Below are 19,736 nucleotides of genomic sequence, written 5' to 3' on the forward strand. Positions count from 1 at the left end.
CCAACTCAGGTCTCACAATAACTTTTCTGCCAAAAACTAAAATTACTGCTATTCATATTAATAGTTCTACCCCACTACCAAAAAGAAAATTTCTGGCTCAACCAAAACTACATATCGACTACCTCCACCTCAAATTCTAGAATCAAGGAAAGCAGTAAAATTATAAATTTTTAGAAGTGAATTTCATTGTGTTTATATGTCTAACCCCTAAATGAGACTGTTATCCTTAGAGGCAAGAAAGGCTGGATGGTTACATGGCATTCTATGACCTTTAATTCAACTTTTGAAAAATTTCTTGATTCCTTTCTGGATGAAACATACATTATTAATACGCTTTGCAGTTGTTTTCCAGATATTTCAGCTATTTACTTAAATTTGATGCTATTTGATTGTGTTTTAAAAACATTACACCAAGGAATAGCATGGAGCCTAATAGACAGAGGCAAGAATATTAACACTAATAACGATTTATGTGAGAAAAATAACTTCGGTAGAAGAATAGAGAAAGGACAAGTGGTAGAAGAGAGTGGAGGCAGTGAGCCACCTTGAAGGTAGCTGCGATTATCCAGACAAAGATGAGGAGATCTCACACCGGGACTGTGGAGCTGCAGTTGAAATACTTCCAAGAGGTGGCATTGTTCATAGGCTGGCCTGGGGCTCTAATTCTCCTCCTTTCTTGTTTGTACGGGAAATTATGTCTTAAGACATACAGGAAAGAGGGAACATGTCTGTCCTGGAGGGAGCTCTCACAACTGCTTCAGCATCTAGTGGACTCAAGGAGTTTAGAGTAGGGGTTCAGGGAATACTGCTTACCTCCCCAACTCCAGAGAGGGGATGTGCCTCTCTACTTCTGATGCAACATTTGTGTGCTAAGGGCATTTGTAAGGCACTTTTTCATCTCTGGAAGGGCCTGTATTTCCTTTGCTCTTCCCCTGCATAGCCTGTAGCTTTGGGAGTCAACTGGAGAGCCCAGCTGCCTTCTGCTTCTCACCAGCAATGGAGCAGGGATGGCAGGAAGAGGAATGGCCCCTGGGCTTGTGGGTCAAGACTAAGGCTAAGGATAGTAAGGGGTAAACACCAGGCCTGGTGCCAAAGTGAACCTCTTGGGACCATGCCCTCTTAGAAGATTTTCAGGCCTTGTATAATAGTGGCCACTTTCTCAGCAAAACCTTAGAGCAATGTTTCTCAAAGTGTGGCCCTTGGATGTTCTTTATCAGAATGCCTGGGCAAGGCTTGCTAAAGCTATAGATTCCCAGGTCTTAACCCCAAACCTGCAGAATCAGACTCTCAGGGGGTGGGTTTTTACAAGCTCACTCAGTTCCACACATGAAAGTTTGAGAACCATTGTCTTAAACCTCCTCACCTTAACAGATTGCGATTAGTTTAAAAACTAGTACAGTGATGACAGCGTTATTGCTGTCAGAATTCCATCTGAGCAGTTAGGCTGTTGTGTTCTATATTGTGTGAACCTTCCTTTTTCTGATTATTGGCAAAAAGCAAGAGTTACATATAATGAGAGTGGCTCCATTACTTGGGGTGGCTTGGAGAGCGGAATCACCACTGCTGTTTAGATAGGTGTTCCCACGAACTTTCTTGCTTGTTTTGGCTGTAACTGTGTTTGGTGCTGCTGAGCAGGGCTGTGCATAGAACTACAGCCTATAGCTTTACATTTCTCACTCAGGAGGGATTTGCTGGAAAGATACAGTCCAGCAAAGAAACCAGAGAATAATGGTGAGGCCATATTCAGGGAGAGTGGATCAGAGAAGGGAGGGAAGGAAAGGACTGAGGTGGCAAGTTGCGGCAAGGAGGAAAAAAGAACAAAAGAAAAGAGATGGCAAGAGCATGACACCAGCACAGAGTCTGCATTGTAAGGTAGGAAATTTACATGGAAGAGGCATTCTTGAGAATAGAAATAATTATTGATATTTTTATGATTTGAAAAACATAGTAGAATAATATTATCTTTACCTATCCTCATCACATGAAAATCCGAACATGAAAATCTAGTTCTGTTTTGTGAAAGCAAATTTTCTCAACCCTGGCTTATTCACTATTGTTATCCTAGAAATTCCACATAGCTTTCTCAGTCACAAACATATGTCTGTGTGTGGTTAAGTGGTCAAACTACTGAAATGAAAAAGGTGGAATTAGATAGGAATAGGATTCACAAGACTAGAAGTAGGGATGACATAAATGGGCCAGTGAAAATAGATTATGATTGTATAAACACCTTGGTGTATTTTGGTGTATTTTGGATTAAATGATTAGATTCCCATTTTCCCTTCTAAATTAAAAAAAAGACACTTGTGGAGCTCTCCACGTTAGGCTTTTGTGGGTTTCACACCCACCTCATCTCATTTGATGCTCTGAACAGTCTGCGGAGAAACAGGAAGTAAATTCTTGCCCTAATTGGACAGATGGAGAACCTAACAGCTAGAGAGCTCACTACTATATGTGAGCTGTTGGACATTTTATGATCAGCAAGTAACATAAGGAGGACTCAAGTCCATTTCTTTTGGCTCCGAGTTCAATGATCTTTCCAGTGTGCTGCCTTTTCTCTTAATATTCCAGGAAAAGATAGATGTTCAGACTGCTTATTGGTCACTGATTAAATTATTACTAAATAGGTACTGGAACATCCATCATGTGTCGGTCTGTTTACTGGGATCAGACAGAGGAATTGTGGTCTAAATCGTGCAGTCTAGATTTAGGAAATTCAAACAAAGATGTGAAGGTGGAAATGAGCCAAAACTTGGGTTGCCCTTCCTTACTTTCATTTTTTTCTATGGGTGTCTCAGGTCAGTTGGTGGCCTGAGCCCTTTCTTCTCCAACTCTTTGGCTTTGTGGAGAGCCTCCCTTTCTAAGGGCCCTTAGAAACATGGGCAAAACTGGACATGCTGGGGTTTGGAGACCTTATTTGTCAGGTTGTAAAAGCAGGTGAAGCATCACCTCCTCCACCTGCAGTCAGTGGGGGATTATAGGGGATTAGAATATTTAAAGACATTTCTTGGGGTTTGCTTTTAGAGACAGTAGGGAGAAGAATGTCCTGGTTTGAGTGAGTAGGATCAGATACAAAGGGCTTGGGATCTAGCAATCAAACCAGTCAGCTCCACTTGCCCTCACTCCATCATAGGATTCCTGATGGAGGGGAGAAAGGGAGGAGAGTGGGGCAGTTGGAGGAGGAAGCAGTGAGTCAGCTGCCCTCAGGCTGTGTGCCCTGGAAGAGTGGGGCACATTTGTTGTGGCAGCAACACCCACTGAAAACAGAACTGAGCCTTGAATTCATGCCACACACTCTGAACACCCTCATGAGACATTTTCAACTTATAGTCAAAGCAACCACAAGAAGCACATGACAGGACTTCCCTGGCAGTCCAGTGGTTAAGGTTCCTCGCCTCCACTGAAGGGGGTGCAGGTTTGATCCCTGGTCAGGGAACTAAGATCCCACATGCCACATAGCACGGCCAAAAAGAGAGACTGTGTAGAAAAGAGAACCCTCCTACACTGTTGGTGGGAATGTAAATTGATATAGCCACTATGGAGAACAGTATGGAGGTTCCTTAAAAAACTAAAAATAGAACTACCATATGACCCAGCAATCCCACTCCTGGGCATATACCCTGAGAAAACCATAATTCAAAAAGAGTCATGCACCCCAATGTTCATTGCAGCACTGGACTATTTACAATAGCCAGGACATGGAAGCAACCTAAATGTCCATCAACAGGGGAATGGATAAAGAAGATGTGGTACATTCATACAATGGAATATTACTCAGCCATAAAAAGGAATGAAACAGTGCCATTTGCAGAGATGTGGATGGACCTAGAGACTGTCATACTGAGTGAAGTCAGAAAGAGAAAAACAAATATCGTATAATACCGCTTATATGTGGAATCTAGAAAAATGGTACAGATGAACTTATTTGCAAAGCAGAAATAGAGACACAGATGTAGAGAACAAACTTGTGGATACCATGGGGGGAAGGGTGGGTGGGATGAATTAGGAGATTGGGATTGACATATATACACTACTATATATAAAATAGATAACTAATAAGGACCTACTGTATAGCACAGGGAACTCTACACAATACTCTGTAATGACCTATATGGGAAAAGAATCTAAAGAAGAGTTGATATGAAAAAAAAAACAAGAAGTACATGACATACCCCTCCATGGTTGTGTATGGCAGATTCATTTATTTACTGGGCAGCTAAAGGGCTAAGTGTTTGTGGAGTCAATATGCACAATCTAGCAATAAAGTTTAAACAAAGAAGCCTGAAGCAGTATATTGTCAAATCTACCAAGAAGCTGGTTGCAGAAGACAGATTTGGAGCATGGTCTTGTTTCTAGAGGCATCCTTTGGTGAGTTTCGCTCTTTCCACTCCGTTCTGATTCATTTGTGTAGCAGCCCCGTGTAAACTCTTGAAAACCAAGTGGCTTCACTCAGTGTCCTCTTCCCTCTGGCTCCTTTGCACTCGTGTGTGTGCATGTGTGTCCATGCACATGCGTGTATGAGCTTGACAGTGTTATGTGGGCGGAGACTGCCAGTCTCCCATATCTGGGTAAGACCTTAATACCTGGTGACAAGGCCAATTTCCACAGGGCACAGTTAATAACTCAATATCTCTGATGTCAGGAACCTTGCTTCTGAACTAGTGCTGGGTGTTCATTTCATAAAGGACCATAATGAAACATACCTACAGGAAGACTTCAAAGGAGTTTAATCTTGGAGATTCCTAAAAGGTTGAATGGTTTCTTAATTATGAAACTTTGTTCAGACTCATTTTATATTTCATTATGTGGAATAAATGTGTGCGCTGATTAAATGAGACAAAATATAAAATTGAATGTTGCCAGAGCTGTAGTCGTCTGTGCTTCTGAGAGTTGTCTGTCTTAAGCAGGAGGGCCCAGGGAGGTGGGTGTGGTCACTTGCTTGTACCTATGGCACACAGGCAGTTAGGCAAAGTAGGACAATGGAGGCGTTTTGACAGGCTGTTCTGAGCAAACACATCTGGAAATGCCTAGTTGTATTATCCTCAGTAGCTGTTTATGTGTATGATAATGGCCTAATGGCTGAGTGAAAAAATGAGACTTAAAGAGTAATTTCTTGTTTTGTTTTGTTTTGTTTTTTGCGGTACGTGGGCCTCTCACTGTTGTGGCCTCTCCCGTTGCGGAGCACAGGCTCTGGACGCGCAGGCTCAGTGGCCATGGCTCACGGGCCTAGCCGCTCCGCGACGTGTGGGACCTTCCCAGACCGGGGCACGAACCCGTGTCCCCTGCATTGGCAGGCGGACTCTCAACCACTGCGCCACCAGGGAAGCCCTTAAAGAGTAATTTCTGAAGACATTCTTCGTTTATTCTCTGCTAACATGTAACCCAGTCATGCCCTATGTTATTATATATGTTCAAGTTAGTCAACATTATATTTTATCACTTCCTGTGGAAAGATTAGACTCTTACCTAGAGTTACCCAGAAAAGAGAAATATATTAGCAATGAAACCTAAGCAAAATTGAATATAAATGAATATCATTAAACAACAAGTTCTGTATAATAAAACCATTTTCCTGACCTGGCCAGAAGTCTCTACTAATGCTGATTGTTAAGGTAGACATAATGCATTACATTGAAAGAGAAATAATTTAGCAGGCACATTTTTCTCAACAGAAATATGGCTGTTTCAGTTGGTATTTATACTGGCAGCTGCATTTGCAATCCTAATCAAAGTTAAATTTTGTTCAGGCAATGTGACTGGTTTCTCAGATTTGGGGGTTTTATGCCATTTTAGTTGTGGCTGATGCAAGATGCTTTCTGATCTTTGGTGGTTGTCTGGGAACGGGTCATAAGACTGTAAAAGCAGGAAGGATCTATAGAGATTACCTGTGGTACCCCCCTCCCCACACCCAACCACCTTATCTTGTAAGTGAGGAAATTAAAATCCACTGAGTTGGGGTCCCTTATTAAAGTAGCATGTTAGTGAGTGGACCAGGACAGGAACTCAGGGTTCCAGCCACGGTCAGCCTGGTGCATCAGCTTTGAATGCTTCCCATAGGCATCCTGGTGAACACTGAGGAAGGCGCCTCTTACTCCCTAGCCTCACCAAGTTGCTGCCCTTCTTTGAGTCTCTGGATCTCTGCCACCAGCAGCACCAGGCCCAGGAATGAGGAGGAAGCAAGAAGTAAGAGGAGAAAAGAAGAAGGGGGGTGATGACCATGGAAGAGTGTCCTGGTTTCTAAATTAATAAGATAGACTTTCTTTGGTGACCGCAAAGCGTCTCTGATGGCCAAATTCAAGACAAGGGCCAAAAATGCTTTGAGCAGCCGATAGCATCATTTGAATATGCATCCAGCCTTTCAGTGTGGTGCCTTTCAAAAACAATAGAAATTTGGATGAAAAACTCTGATTCCATTTCTGTTTGTATGCATGCAGAGACATGAACTTAGGAGTACCTAAGAACTTTTTTGCATTATTTGTACATTCTCCTTACATCCATGACCAAACCATGTGACATCATATGTAAATGAAGGTGTCTATTTTTGTCACTCTAAAAATAATTGTTAGATGATAAGGCATTTAGCACAGAAATTTTATAAATTTCAGGGTTTTTCCTTTCAGCTTTGATGGATATCCCTGTGATTAGTGAGTTACTTCTGCTGAGACCCTTAGGGGAACACATAAATATTGATAAAAATGGTTTGAGGTTCCATATATATAAAAAATAACATAATTCCCCTCCAGCTACATAAAGTAGGTATGTGATAAATATTCTCTTTGTTGAAAGAATGAATGAATGAATGCTAGGGAGCTAAAAGTGGCTGGCTAAATTAACACAGATTGGGCTGCTTTAAAAAAAAACATTTGACAACTGATGTTATTTAGTAGACACAGTAAGGTACAGTATGCATTACTAACCTCATTAAGTTCCAAATAAAACTCTATACTTTATACCATTTCTACAAGAGGTTTTATTAGATTTCCTTAACTGGTGTCATATTTTTTGGCCAGGGCATTTTTAACCAGCTTCACATAAATAAAGTTCTATTTTGTCACCATGTCATAGTAAAATAAACTGCTTGTACTATGCATCCCTGCCAAAGCCAGAGCAGACGGGGAAAGGATATAAATGTGTCAGTATTCAGGGAGAGAAAACACATAAATGCACATGGCAACTCTCTTAACTCCAAGGCTCAGCGTGATACTAATTCATTTGGGTGACATTTAGAAAGCTACTCCCAACATAAATAATATGTATATGGTGGGGGGTATCTCTGACAGACACAAAGTTGAAAAAAAATGGCCTGAAAGAATGTACCTCGGATTTTACAGGTGCTCAGAACATTAATGTACGGTGATGGATGACCTTTTTGCTGAAGGTTGACATAATGTTGAATGGAATGTTTTGTTTATATCTGGTACCGGGTTTATTGACCAGCACCAAAGGGTAGGACCAAGCTGGGATTTGAACAGTGTCTACTTTTTTCTTTTTGTGGAAACTGTTTTCTGTGTCCCACCCCCTCACAGGCAACAGTTCTTAAGTTGTTTCACAGATATAACTCCACAAGATGGATTACTCTTTTTAAAAATATATCTTAGGCCTAAGTATTCATTACCAAAGGTGCAATTTTTGATGGGTAAATATGAAAAATTAATCACAGAAGGTTTTTAACACATTTATCATACATCTTGAATCTCGGTTTGTCATCTCTAATGTGTCTCTGGTTAAAATTCCCATGGTTAATGGTGAATTGCTACTGAGAATGCCTGTAGATAAAATCACGAAGTCTACAAATATAAGAGACCGGCAAGTCAACCAAGCCATTTCAATGACAGCATAGACTTGTCCCCATGGTGCCCTTTCCCATGTGGATGGACACAAAGTTAGAATAAAAAATAGGAAAAACTTTTCGTATCAGTCCAAGTGATAATTTCCTTTCACCACTAAGTAGGAAATTATCACTATACAAAAATAATTCCTTTGGGAAAATTTTCCAAGTACTTAGCATAAATTATTTCTTTCATAATGTCAGCCATCATACCTAGTTATTATAACCTCTTGAGCAATGCTGTACTTTCTTTTTTCTCGATGGTTACACCTTTCAAGTTAAGTTTACCATGACCGTCTTTAGTCACTTTTAGTTTGCTCATTTGTTCATTCTTTCACTTATTCATTTTATTCAATAAATATTTCTAAAGGCTACACTGTGCCAGGTTTTTAGGAGGAGGCAAAAATGCCTCAGACAAGGAACTTTCAGTGGTTTAAAAAGTAGTAGAGTAGGGCTTCCCTGGTGGCGCAATGCAGGGGACCGGGTTCGAGCCCTGGTCCGGGAAGATCCCACATGCGGCGGAGCAACTAATCCCGTGCGCCACAACTACTGAGGACGTGCTCTAGAGCCCGTGAGCCACAACTAACGAAGCCTGCAAGCGTAGGGCCCGTGCTCCACAACAAGAGAAGGCACCTCGATAAGAAGCCTGCACACCACAACGAAGAGTAGACCCCTCTCGCTGCAACTAGAGAAAGCCCACGCGCAGTAACAAAGACACAACTCAGCCAAAAATAAATAAGATAAAATAAATAAATTTATATATATATATATATATATATATAAATAGTAGAGTAAATAAAACAGGTGCAAAAATGCCCCAAATATGAGGTAGAATGTGATACATGTCCTTAGAAAGTTACAGATAGCATTGGGAGGTGAAGATGCAGGGATGACCATTAGTTCTTTTCCTTTAATTTTTTAGATTTTTTAATTAAATTTATTTATTTATTTTTACTTTTGGCTGCCTTGGGTCTTCATAGCTGCGCACAGGCTTTCTCTAGTTGTGGCGAGTGGGGGCTACTCTTCGTTGCGGTGTGCGGGCTTCTCACTGCAGTGGCTTCTCGTGGAGCGCAGGCTCTAGGCACGTGGGCTTCAGTAGTTGCAGCATGCAGGCTCAGTAGTTGTGGCATGCGGGCCCTAGAGCTCGTGGGCTTCAGTAGTTGTGGTGTGTGGGCTCAGTAGTTGTGGCCCACGGGCTAGTAGTTGTGGCTCGTGGGCTCTAGAGCACAGGTTCAGTAGTTGTGGTGCATGGACTTTGTTCCTCCAGAGCATGACCATTAGTTCTTGCTGGAGGGCTCTGGAAAGACTTCCTAGAAGTGATAGTATTTGAGGTGGGCTTTAAAGGATGCCTAGAATTTGCACCTCCAGAGAACAGGATGAAGTAGAGGAAAGCCATTGAAGGCACAAGGAAAATGAATAAAGGCACAGAGGAAGGGAAGGAAGGGAGAAGTGGATTAACCAAAGAATAATGGAAACAGAAGATGGAGCCAGATCACCAGGGACCTTGAGAGGCGAACCTAAGGATTTCAGGCCTTCTTCCCTAGTCAGGAGGGAGAACTGAAAGTCTAGCAGAAACAGACTTGATTAGCACTGTGCTTAGGAAAGTGTTCTCTAGAATGGGGTGGAGGATAAGGAGACCAAAGGTGAGGAGGCAAGTTTGATGAGAGGGAGAGAATTCCTGTAAAAGAATATGGAGAGAAAGAGGCAGGCAGTGGAGTGGAAACATGAGGCAGAGGTCACATCAGAGGGTCAGAGACATGTTTGGGGGGCTGATGCATCAAGGTTTCAGCTGAGTGACTGGGAAAGTCAGTAAAAATGGGGCAGGTTTAGAAGGGATGGAATGCCAAGTTCATTTCTGGACACCAGTATGATAGCCTGGTTCTACAGAATCATATTATATACATATATATCTTTGAATTCCCAATTTCTAACCAAGTGTGGATGCTGAATAAAGTTGGAATGTTACTTGACAAACAAATTACCTCATATGAAGATGTCCAGTAGACAGCTGGAAAATCAGGCAAGTCACAATTTATTTTCTCTCTTCACAGTGCCTGGTATGTAGAATACACTTAAGCATGTGTTAAATATGTAATAAGTTTTATTTCTTAGCCATAAGAGTGGTTAAAATGCATAAAATGCATAAATAGTAAATAAATATTTTTGAATAATTTTCTTTCTTATTGTGAAAATTTACAAAATGATAGATTTATGCCTTCTTTTTCCAGTTAATACAAATCACAATATTTGAAATATGTGGCCTTATGCTGAGAAAAATTTTATGCCAAAAGACTTGGTGCCAATATTAGTTTCTTCCAGTAAAAGACACTTCCAGGCATTTGCTTGCAATACAAATAAAGAAAATTATCCAAAAGTTTTTACCTCTTTCAGTTTTGCCATCTATTGAATATTAATTTTAGTAGGCATGGATTTACATCTTTCAGTTTGGAGCTAACCACTTATAAATTTTTATATCCTATTTTGTTCTGTTTTGATTTTTCCTTGGTATTCCATATCCCTGACTTTATATATGCTTTAAGATTTCTGATTTGATTTTTCCAGCTGTTTATGCTACTTTCATGTTATGAACAATGTAAATCTTATGCGTTACAAAATAGAAATATTAATGCAATCTTTGTTATTTAGCCCAGCCTGCCATTTACACAAAGTAGCCCAAAAGTATCCCACTGTATTTACATTAAATTCAAAAGCTGATGATTAAGAAACATCTTAAAGTTCAAGCACATTGCTGATTAGTAATAGTTTATATGTAGTATGTCATGTTATCATTAACCAAATATTTTCTGACATTCAACCCCTTATAACCGAAAGCAGTGTTTAGACATGGACCATAATGCAGGCAATTGATACTTCAAAACTAAATAAGTAGAGGTGGAGATAGAATAGCAGAATGATAAAAATCAAATTCCACAACACCGCTGAAGGATTCAGAGAACACTGGGTGGCCACAGCTTGATGATAGATGAGTAACCAGATCTAAATGTTCTGTAAATACCCAGTCATTTGAGAGAAGTCTTCTTGAATATCCCGTTCTTAATACCTGAAACATGACAACTTGGAGACTGAGCCCAAATTCTAGAAGGTGTAGTCTTTTTGCCCAAGACCATAGTCTTGTGGACTGGATAAAAATGGGATTTATTTGTATTATACTTTGGGGACTTGTCTTTTTAGGATTTATTGTTATAATGTTAAGGCATCACTGTTTTTTTTGTTTTGTTTTATTTTTACCCTTAATTATTATAACACAGAATTCCCAAGAATTGTCCGTTTGAACTCCAAATATCAGGAAAATGGTGGGACCTTTTGAGTCTAGACTTCTTTGGTCTATGATTTGCTTCTAATCCTGATGTCACTTCTGGTACTGAGTATTTATTTAGTGAACATTTATTCAGTGAACTATTTATTTAGTGAACATTGGCATGTGATAATATAGTAATAAAGTTAAGAAAAGAGTTCCACTTTTTAAGAAACGTATCCACAGAGACAATAATAGTCATAGAGATATGTAAATATAGGAATCTTTAAGAACATCATATAATAGACCACCCCCCACCAAAAAGAACTGACACTCTATTTCCTGCTTCAATACCAGTACTGCCAAGAACTGAAAGGAAGAAAATTGTTCATTCCACTGTGATCCCCTTTTTTTTGGTTCAAGTTTACCCTGCATTCATTGTACCTGAAGCATGAGCAAAAATGAAGCCATTTCAGGACTCCCCTGCCTAGGGTGTGTGTAACCAGTGAATCATTCTTTGGGGTTCCAGAATGCAGAGTCTTAGCTGGTGAAATCTCTAGATAACACGCAAAACTTTGTAATCAGAAGCTCTGAATTGATTTTATGTATGTGGATAGAACTGTATTGTACATCCATGATGGCAGATCAAGACTGATCTCTTAGCGATGCACTTTCTTTAGGAAATGTCAGGATCCCTCAGCCATCTATTTTCCCAGTAGGGAAAAACAGGCTAACCAGTGGAATTGAGTAAGCGTTTTTGGAGTGCCTGGGTTTCATTCATTCATTTGGTTATTCTTTCAGTGATTTATTCTCTTATTCATTCTCTCATTCATTCATTCATTCATAAAAAGATATTCAGAATTTATTAGATTAGGCATTGAAGTCAGAAGATGAATAAAATAATCCTTAACCTCGTCTAGTGGGACACACACAAATGAACAACTATATGATACAATGTGATTACTTCTATAATGGAACTAATATGAGCAAATTCTTAAGGGAGAGAGAAAATACCCTGATGGGGTAGGATTAAGGAAAGGCTTTACAGTATAAATCAGTGATTCCCAAATTCATGCCTGTTCATAATAGAGTCTTCGCTGGTTTGTGAAAGAAGAAAAGTAAAGAATACATCTTCATAAAATTAATTTTAATCAATTTAAGGAACTGTCATTTTAAAGATTCTGTTCTTTCTACTTCTGTGCTATTAAAATGTCCTTTTTTTGTGAAACAATGGTGAGAGTAGATGATAGTAATCTAAAAAATTTTATTGCTTGGCAAAATAAAAATTGGCAACTGTTATTACTCAAGATTTTAAAAAGAAATTTTACTGGTCTGTGAAATCTGGTAATTTAAGAACCATGTAGACGGTATTTGAAGTCAGCTTTTGCTTAGGTTTACCAATTTTCCAAATCCTGACAATAGTTAGTAACTAGTAAATCCAGGAATATTATTTTTTTGAAGAGTAAGACAATCTGAAAAGATAATTAGTTTTAAAGAGCATAAAGTATCCTCACGGACAGTTCTTAAGAGGCAAAGTCATCAGTGAATAAGCTTTTGGCATGCGTTCCTTTTCTCGTCCTCTTTGTGAACTCATGGTGGTCAGCTATGCGTTACCACAAAATTGACCCTGGTTCAACATCAGAGACAGAAAATTCTGTAGCATGGACCAGTGTCTGCTTCAGTGAGATATAGTCCTGTGATAAGTGGACATGTTTGTGCTTCCACTATAATTATAAAAAACTCCAAATTCATCTGCTTCATTGATAAGGAACCACTGAATTGAATGAGATTTCCTAACATCTACCACTTATCTGAAAAGTCAAGAGTTTTCCTCACTGTGATCTGCACCCCTGGCAGAACTCTGGAGACACAACCAAATGCTTACGAGTCTCACATCCACAGCCCTGGTTTGTACAGATAGTAAATGCCCGAACAGAAGGGCCAGGCCCCAGAGCCCCACTTCCTCTGGGTCCTGAGCATGTCCAGTAAAGAACAGGGATTAAGAGCAATAAATATGTCCTGAAGGGAATGGTTTTACTCTGTCTGCATTGATACTAAATTGCCAATTGTTACTCGATCACAAGGCAGAGTATTTAAAACAATGTGAGTGTGTACAATGATATACAAAAATATACTAACTGTTTTTATACAAGCACACATGTAATTAATTTGTACAAATCTCATACTCATTCCTTCCAAGAGATTGGCCTTGTCTCTATTTCTAGACAAAAAAATAGTAGCACACAGTTGGCATTGTTTTGCTTTTTCTTGCTATTTAAATAAAAACCACATCTCAACTGTAGTTTTGCAATGGCGAAAAGTTAAATAGAACTAGCCTATTTTCTTAGTGGATCATGAGTTGACTAAAATTTAGAATTGCAAATTATAAAAGGAATGGAGTTTTAAAGATAGCTCTGCAGTTAATTTTTTTCAAGAAATCATTTTTTATTCAATAATGGCATTTAGGGATATTTTAGAGATCAAATAAACTTTTCCCTTCATTTTGAGTTTGAGGAAGCAGGTTCAGAGAGGGTAAGTGACTTTTTCAAGATGGGATAGCCAGATCTAAACTAGATCATCTTAATACCACTGGAATTGTTTGAATGTTACTACATTTTAATTGTTTGTTTATACTTTTGCAAAACAATTCTTTGAAAAAAAACCTATTTCTTGAACAAATATTTAGACAAAATAATTAACTCTGTCTAATGGACAGGTCTGTGGCTAAGGAAAGCCCCATTTCTTTTATTTGCTCCAGTGACATAGCTAGAGGAATTGACAAGGTCTGTGTATTGCTTAGTAGGGAGTTTGGCATTTGAGATACAGAGAGTTGCAATGATTCAGAGACAGCACAGTGGAAGAAGTAGTAGAAATAATGTAACTAATCAGCAGTCCCCAAATTCCCTAAGTTATTTATTTTTAAACGTTATTACTATTTTAAGTTATTATATTGTTTACACCATGTTTCTGAACACAATTATTGATTGCTTAAAAATAGAGTATTTGTCTTGGTAATAACTAGGTTTGTTTTCTGTTTGTTTTTGTATATAACGGCAAGAGAGAAGTCAAATTATTGCTCTTTTTGTGTAATTTTAAAGGAGAGGCATATAGTTCATGGTGTGTGGCTTGGTTACCAAAACCTTGTCCCTGAGACACATAGAGGAGGCTGCATCTGTAAGGTACGGTGGATGGGGCTGGCTTCAGATTGCCGCCTTTTCTCTTTTGTAGATTCAGGGCAGAGGGTGTCCACAGTGTGGTTTCAGCACCATAGCAGAGGAAATCTTGGGGTTAAGATATGGAGCCTAGCGTTTGGGCTCCTGTAGAGCTGTTGGGGTGTGGGGTGGGGCACATGGAATGTATATTGCTGGCTGGTTGGAATATCCTTCCACACTCTAAAACAAGGGTGAAGGGACTCAGGCTTTGATTCTTGGGATTCCAGGTTTTTCCTGAAAATGAGAGGGAGGCAAGAGGTCCAATCGGCCCATTTCTCCTTCAAGTAAGAACTTAGAAAACAAATCATTTGATTATCCCTTGAAATGAGAATGTAAGTTGGAGGTTGAGCTGTGGGGCAAGTTGTTGCTGACCCCAAGTCAAGTAATTGACTAGTGTAACACCAGAAGGTCACTCGATGTTTCCCACACTGCCCTTGAAATAGAATGCAGACTCCTAGTGGCCAGGGACTATTTCTGTTTATTCACCATGTGCCTCCTCTAAAACATGATAGTAGCTATGATTAGTCTGCTAAGATGGCAGTAACAAAATACCACAGACTGGGTGGCTTAAACAATAGAAATTTATTTTCTACAGTTCTGGAGGCCAGAAGTTCCTGAACAAGGTGCAGCAGAGTTGGTTTCTGGTGGGACGTCTCTTCCCCCCTTGTAGACAGCTGTCTCCTTGCTGTGTCCTCACATGACCTTTGGAAGGAGAAAGATCTCTGGTATCTCTTATTCTTTTTATAAGGACAATAGTTGCATCAGATTAGGGACCCCCCCCCATGACCTCGTTTAACCTTAACTACTCCTTAAAAGCCCTGTCTCCAAATACAATCACACTGGGGGTTAGGCTTCAACATATGAATTTGGGCGGGAGCAGGTGTGTATGTGTGTGTGTGTGTGTGTGTGTGTGTGTGTGTGTGTGTGTAATTCAATCCATAACAAGCTAATAAAAGGTTATTGGATAAATGAATTGATAAAATAAATGTTAGTTATTCAGCAATAATACAAAGATTAAGGGTGATATGTAATTTTATAAAGTATCTTGCAGCAAATTCCATGGTCCAGGGTTTCCCCAAATGTGTTCTATGGGATACTAGTCTCTCAAGATGCTCTCTGAAAATAGGATTTACATGGTTTAAATACGTTTGGAGAACTCTGTAGCTATATCCCTCTCTTGGAGAGTCAGATGACACATTAGCATAGCAAAGTGTGTGATGCGTACTTCAGAAAAGAAACTGTTTAACTGTATTTAGCCCAGGGTTTCCTCCCACATGTTGGATACAGAACCTTCCCTCCATTTTTTTTTTGAAACCTGTTGCTATTTATTGCCCACTTTGAAAAATGCTTCAAACCATGCTGAAGGGTAATATCCTTAGGCTCAGAGTTGGGAGGGGAGAGGCAAATGGAGATAGATCTCTAGTCCATCCTGTTTTCTATTTACCATTTCACCTCAACCCCAGACTCTCAGGAAATTGGAATCTAGAAATGGACATTAATATATAAACTTAAATTTGGTATCATGGCAAGAACAATAAAAATAAAAGTTGTTTTACTGAGATTAAAAAAAAAATTATCTCGGGACTTCCCCACTGGTCCAGTGATTGAGAATCCTCCTTCCAATGCAGGGGATGTGGGTTCGATCTCTGGTTGGGGAACTAAGATTCCCACCTGCCGTGGGGCGACTAAGCCCGGGCGCTGCAACTACAGAGCCCACATGCTCTGGAGCCTCTGTGCCGCAGCAAAGAGCCCATGCGCCACAAGGAAAGATCCCGCATGCTGCAACTAAGAACCGATGCAGCCAAAAATAAATAACTTAAAAAAATATATCTTAGATATGGAAATAATTGTGGAAAGGAGAAACCCTTTGTATGGGCGTGGGGCATGGAGGGAGCGAGGGATGGTAGAGAGAGAGGGGGAGAGGGTGGAAAATTCCTTAGATAGAAAATGGAGCTCATGTGACTTAGCCTTTCTTGTGCTTTAAAGACAAGTTGAAAGCATATTTTAAATTATTTTAAATTGGTTTGGTTTACAAACTTGTTCACCTTCTAATTAATTTATCTTAGTTTATGACATGAATTAAAAATCTTCAGTGAAATACATACAAATAATGTTAATGGTACATAAAAGACACATCTTGGGGTAAGTGTCCACCACCAGAGGCAAGCAGAGAATGAAGACAATTGCATAGATGACTGCAAGTCAAGATCAAAGTTTCTTACATTACAGCTCAAAAGATGAGAGAAGGGTTTTGAAACTTCCTGAAAGTAGAGTACCTTTGATCAAGAGATGAATCGTTATCTCTCCTTCACGATACTCTCATAGAAAGAAAGGTGGATTGATAGACACTGGCCTCTGAAAGAATCTATAGCTCATTCTGGGCTTAACCAGAACCCATCACTTTATCTAAGCCTTGGTTTTCTTGTTTGTAAAATGGGGGGCGGGGGGGTTGAACAATATGATTTGTAAGTTCTCAGCCAGTTTTCACATTCTGTAACTTTATCCTTTAGATCAAGGGTTGCAAACCCCACATGTAAGTTCAAATTTTTCCGTAGCCACATTTTAAAAAAAGTAGAAAGAAACTGGTGAAATTGATTATATTATTTTAATATAATTAATTGAAATATTAACCTATCAACATGGAATCCATTAAATATGTTAATGAGATTTTACATTCTGTTTTTAATACTGAGTCTTTGAAGTCGATGTGTATTTTACACCTACAGTACATCTCAGTTCAGACTAGCCATATATCACCTGCTCAGTTGCCACTTAGGCCTCGTGGCTTTCGTATTTGGCTGTGCAGCTTTAGACTCAGAGCATTAGAAAGACAAACTTTTCATCAGTATTTGGTAAAGAAAGTAACATTATTCTGCCTTTCAATGTTGGTTATTTTATTATATACTACTAGATGTCTAGTTACTTCCATTATCTTCAAGCAGATTTTCATTAAATGATTCTTTATTAGTTTTTTCCTGGCTCTTTTTCGTTTTTCACGATGGAACAGTTTTCTTTGCGTGCAGACTTGTCATTTATGCCAAACTGTGATGGATTTCTAACTCTTCCCTGCTGAGGATAACAAGCTTAACTGAATCCATTCATATTCTAATTTAGCATCTGAACTCATGCTTCCATGTATATCTAAGGAAAGTATGTAAATCTATATACCAGCTAACTTTAAAAATGTATCGTTTTCTGACTTGTGTTATTATACCAGCTAACTAGGGTGGCAATTTTTAAAAACTGGAGCCTTTGACTTACATATTCTGCATACCTATGTATGTCATACATAAGGCAGTACTTAATAGCTGTGTCTATAGTTGAATGTATGCATGATGTAGATGTAAAGTCACAGTTGCACACTTAGGAACGCATTTCTAAACTGATGTGTCCAAACTTCCATCAGCACTAAAGCTACTTCTTATTAATACTATATATTTTTCTGTGTTCTTATAAAATATTCATACTTTGGAGTAATGATGGTCCCTTCTTAGAAGAAAAATAAATATCTAGTTACTAATCCAACATTCCCTGAGAAGCTTTTGCTATTTATTTCCACATACACATCATTTAAAATAGAGTAATGCCTAAAATGTGTTTTGGGTGCAGTACTTCTAAGTCTTAAAAATAGTCCCTTCTAAGAGGAAAAATGAATCTCAGGTTACTAACCCAATAAAACCTGAGATGCTTTTGCTATATATGTTCAGATATATATCGTTTAAAATAAAGTACACCCTAAAATTTGTTTTGAGTGTCACGTTTGAGAGGGAAAATGTGTGCAGGTGACCAAAACTCTCTGGTTTTAGTGGCATAAAAGTAAATCAGACCTGAAATATCATCAGATGTGTGTGTCTGTATATGAGAGAGACCTTTTTGGAACAGTCTGTGTCATGGATTTCAGAGCAGACATGGTAAATCATCATAAGCTGAGGACCACCACTGTGTTTGTGGAGCAAAAACCCAGCCTTTCTTTGCTGGATAATAAATGATTGCAGGGCTGGAAAGGAGTCATATGTTTCAGACTGGCCAAAGACAAACTATCTTTGAGTCCAGTCTTCTTAATTCACCTGTACACATCCCACATTATTACTCAGGTGCTAAGCAGAAGTGCTTTTTGTCTTCGAGGCTGAAAAGACCCTTTAGTTTAAACTATGAACCTTCTCTGGTTTTCTTTGAGAAAGTAAAATAAATGCTGTAGTGGTTACTAGTTGTAAAAAGTTGTTAAAATACACAAGTTCTGCCCCATTTCCAGTGAAATGCTGTGACTTAAGAATGCCTGTTTATTGTTACTTCGTGTGCAGCTGAGCTATGCAGGTAGATGTAATTGGATTCTCTTTCTCATTCCTTTATGCATTTCATTATCACTTATGGGCTGTTTCAAAAGGCCAGAGTTGAAACAGCCTAAGAGTAAGAAACTAAATAACTTTTAACTTTTGCTGAGCATGTGGGGTGGGGCAAGAAGGGTCGGAGGATACAGATTTTAGAAATTTCTCAGCATTAAAAAAAAAATTGTTACAAAAGAGAAATCGTTTCCAGAATGGGGTTACTATAAGACAGACTAAAGAAAAGTTGTAATGTTATGCCAAATAAACACATATAAAATACTCAAACGTGGTCTGAGCACAGGTTGGTTTGTGTTAATAGCTCATTTCCATTATCTGTCAAGTTAGATTTCATGCTCAGGCCATGACAGGCTGACAGCCTGGAGGTATTAGTAAGATTATAGGGGTGGCCATCTTTCATAGGACTGCTAGGCTGGACAGTTGTTGAGCAAAACCAACTGTTACTTGGATTTTAATTAATTGGACTTTTGAGAATTGTGACAACACTTTTGAAGTAATGATTTATGGAAGAAAAATTTCACCTACTCGGTATTTAGCAGGTCTTTTTCTTAATGCTGATTATATCAGGCAGGCAGACACAGTATAAAATTGAAGTTTAAGGGGGCACATGTTCATGTTATTGAAAGATTTAAAAACACAGACACTAAGCTTTTGTTGGAATTGCTATTATTTACCAATGGGGTTATATATTTACTGGCATTAATAGCTGATAAAATAGGAGTTTATTTATGATATGCTTGGTTAAACTCAATGAATTACATTTAAAGTAACCACACACACTTCTTTCTCCTGCTTTGATAATGGCTAGTGGCTAGTAAATACAGAAATTATTTAGAAGCAAGAGGACTTAATCCTTGAATGCACCTATAGTTTGTGAGATCCCAAACCCTGTTTAAAGCTTTTAACATTGTATTTTAATAATGAACTTTTACTATATTAGTACAATGCAAAACAAGGAAGTAAATTGGCACTTGCAAACTTGTTTCATGTATTATTCATAATTGATATCATCATTCTGCTGGTTTCTTGTTCTGAATCTAATATTATTTTTATATTCACAACATTCTTAGGGTATTCACTAATTTATCGGATGCCTT

The 19,736-nt window shown here is 38.8% G+C and overlaps 1 protein-coding gene across 8 annotated transcripts in view; it reads left to right on the forward strand.

Moving 5' to 3' along the window:
• The window catches only part of SLC25A21 (solute carrier family 25 member 21), a 533,965-nt gene that overhangs the window by 213,747 nt on the left and 300,482 nt on the right, over window positions 1–19,736 (forward strand). The gene's annotated exons all lie outside the window — the stretch shown is intronic.

The sequence above is a fragment of the Stenella coeruleoalba genome (genome assembly GCF_951394435.1).
Source record: "Stenella coeruleoalba genome assembly, chromosome: 2".
NCBI classification, from domain to species: domain Eukaryota; kingdom Metazoa; phylum Chordata; class Mammalia; order Artiodactyla; family Delphinidae; genus Stenella; species Stenella coeruleoalba.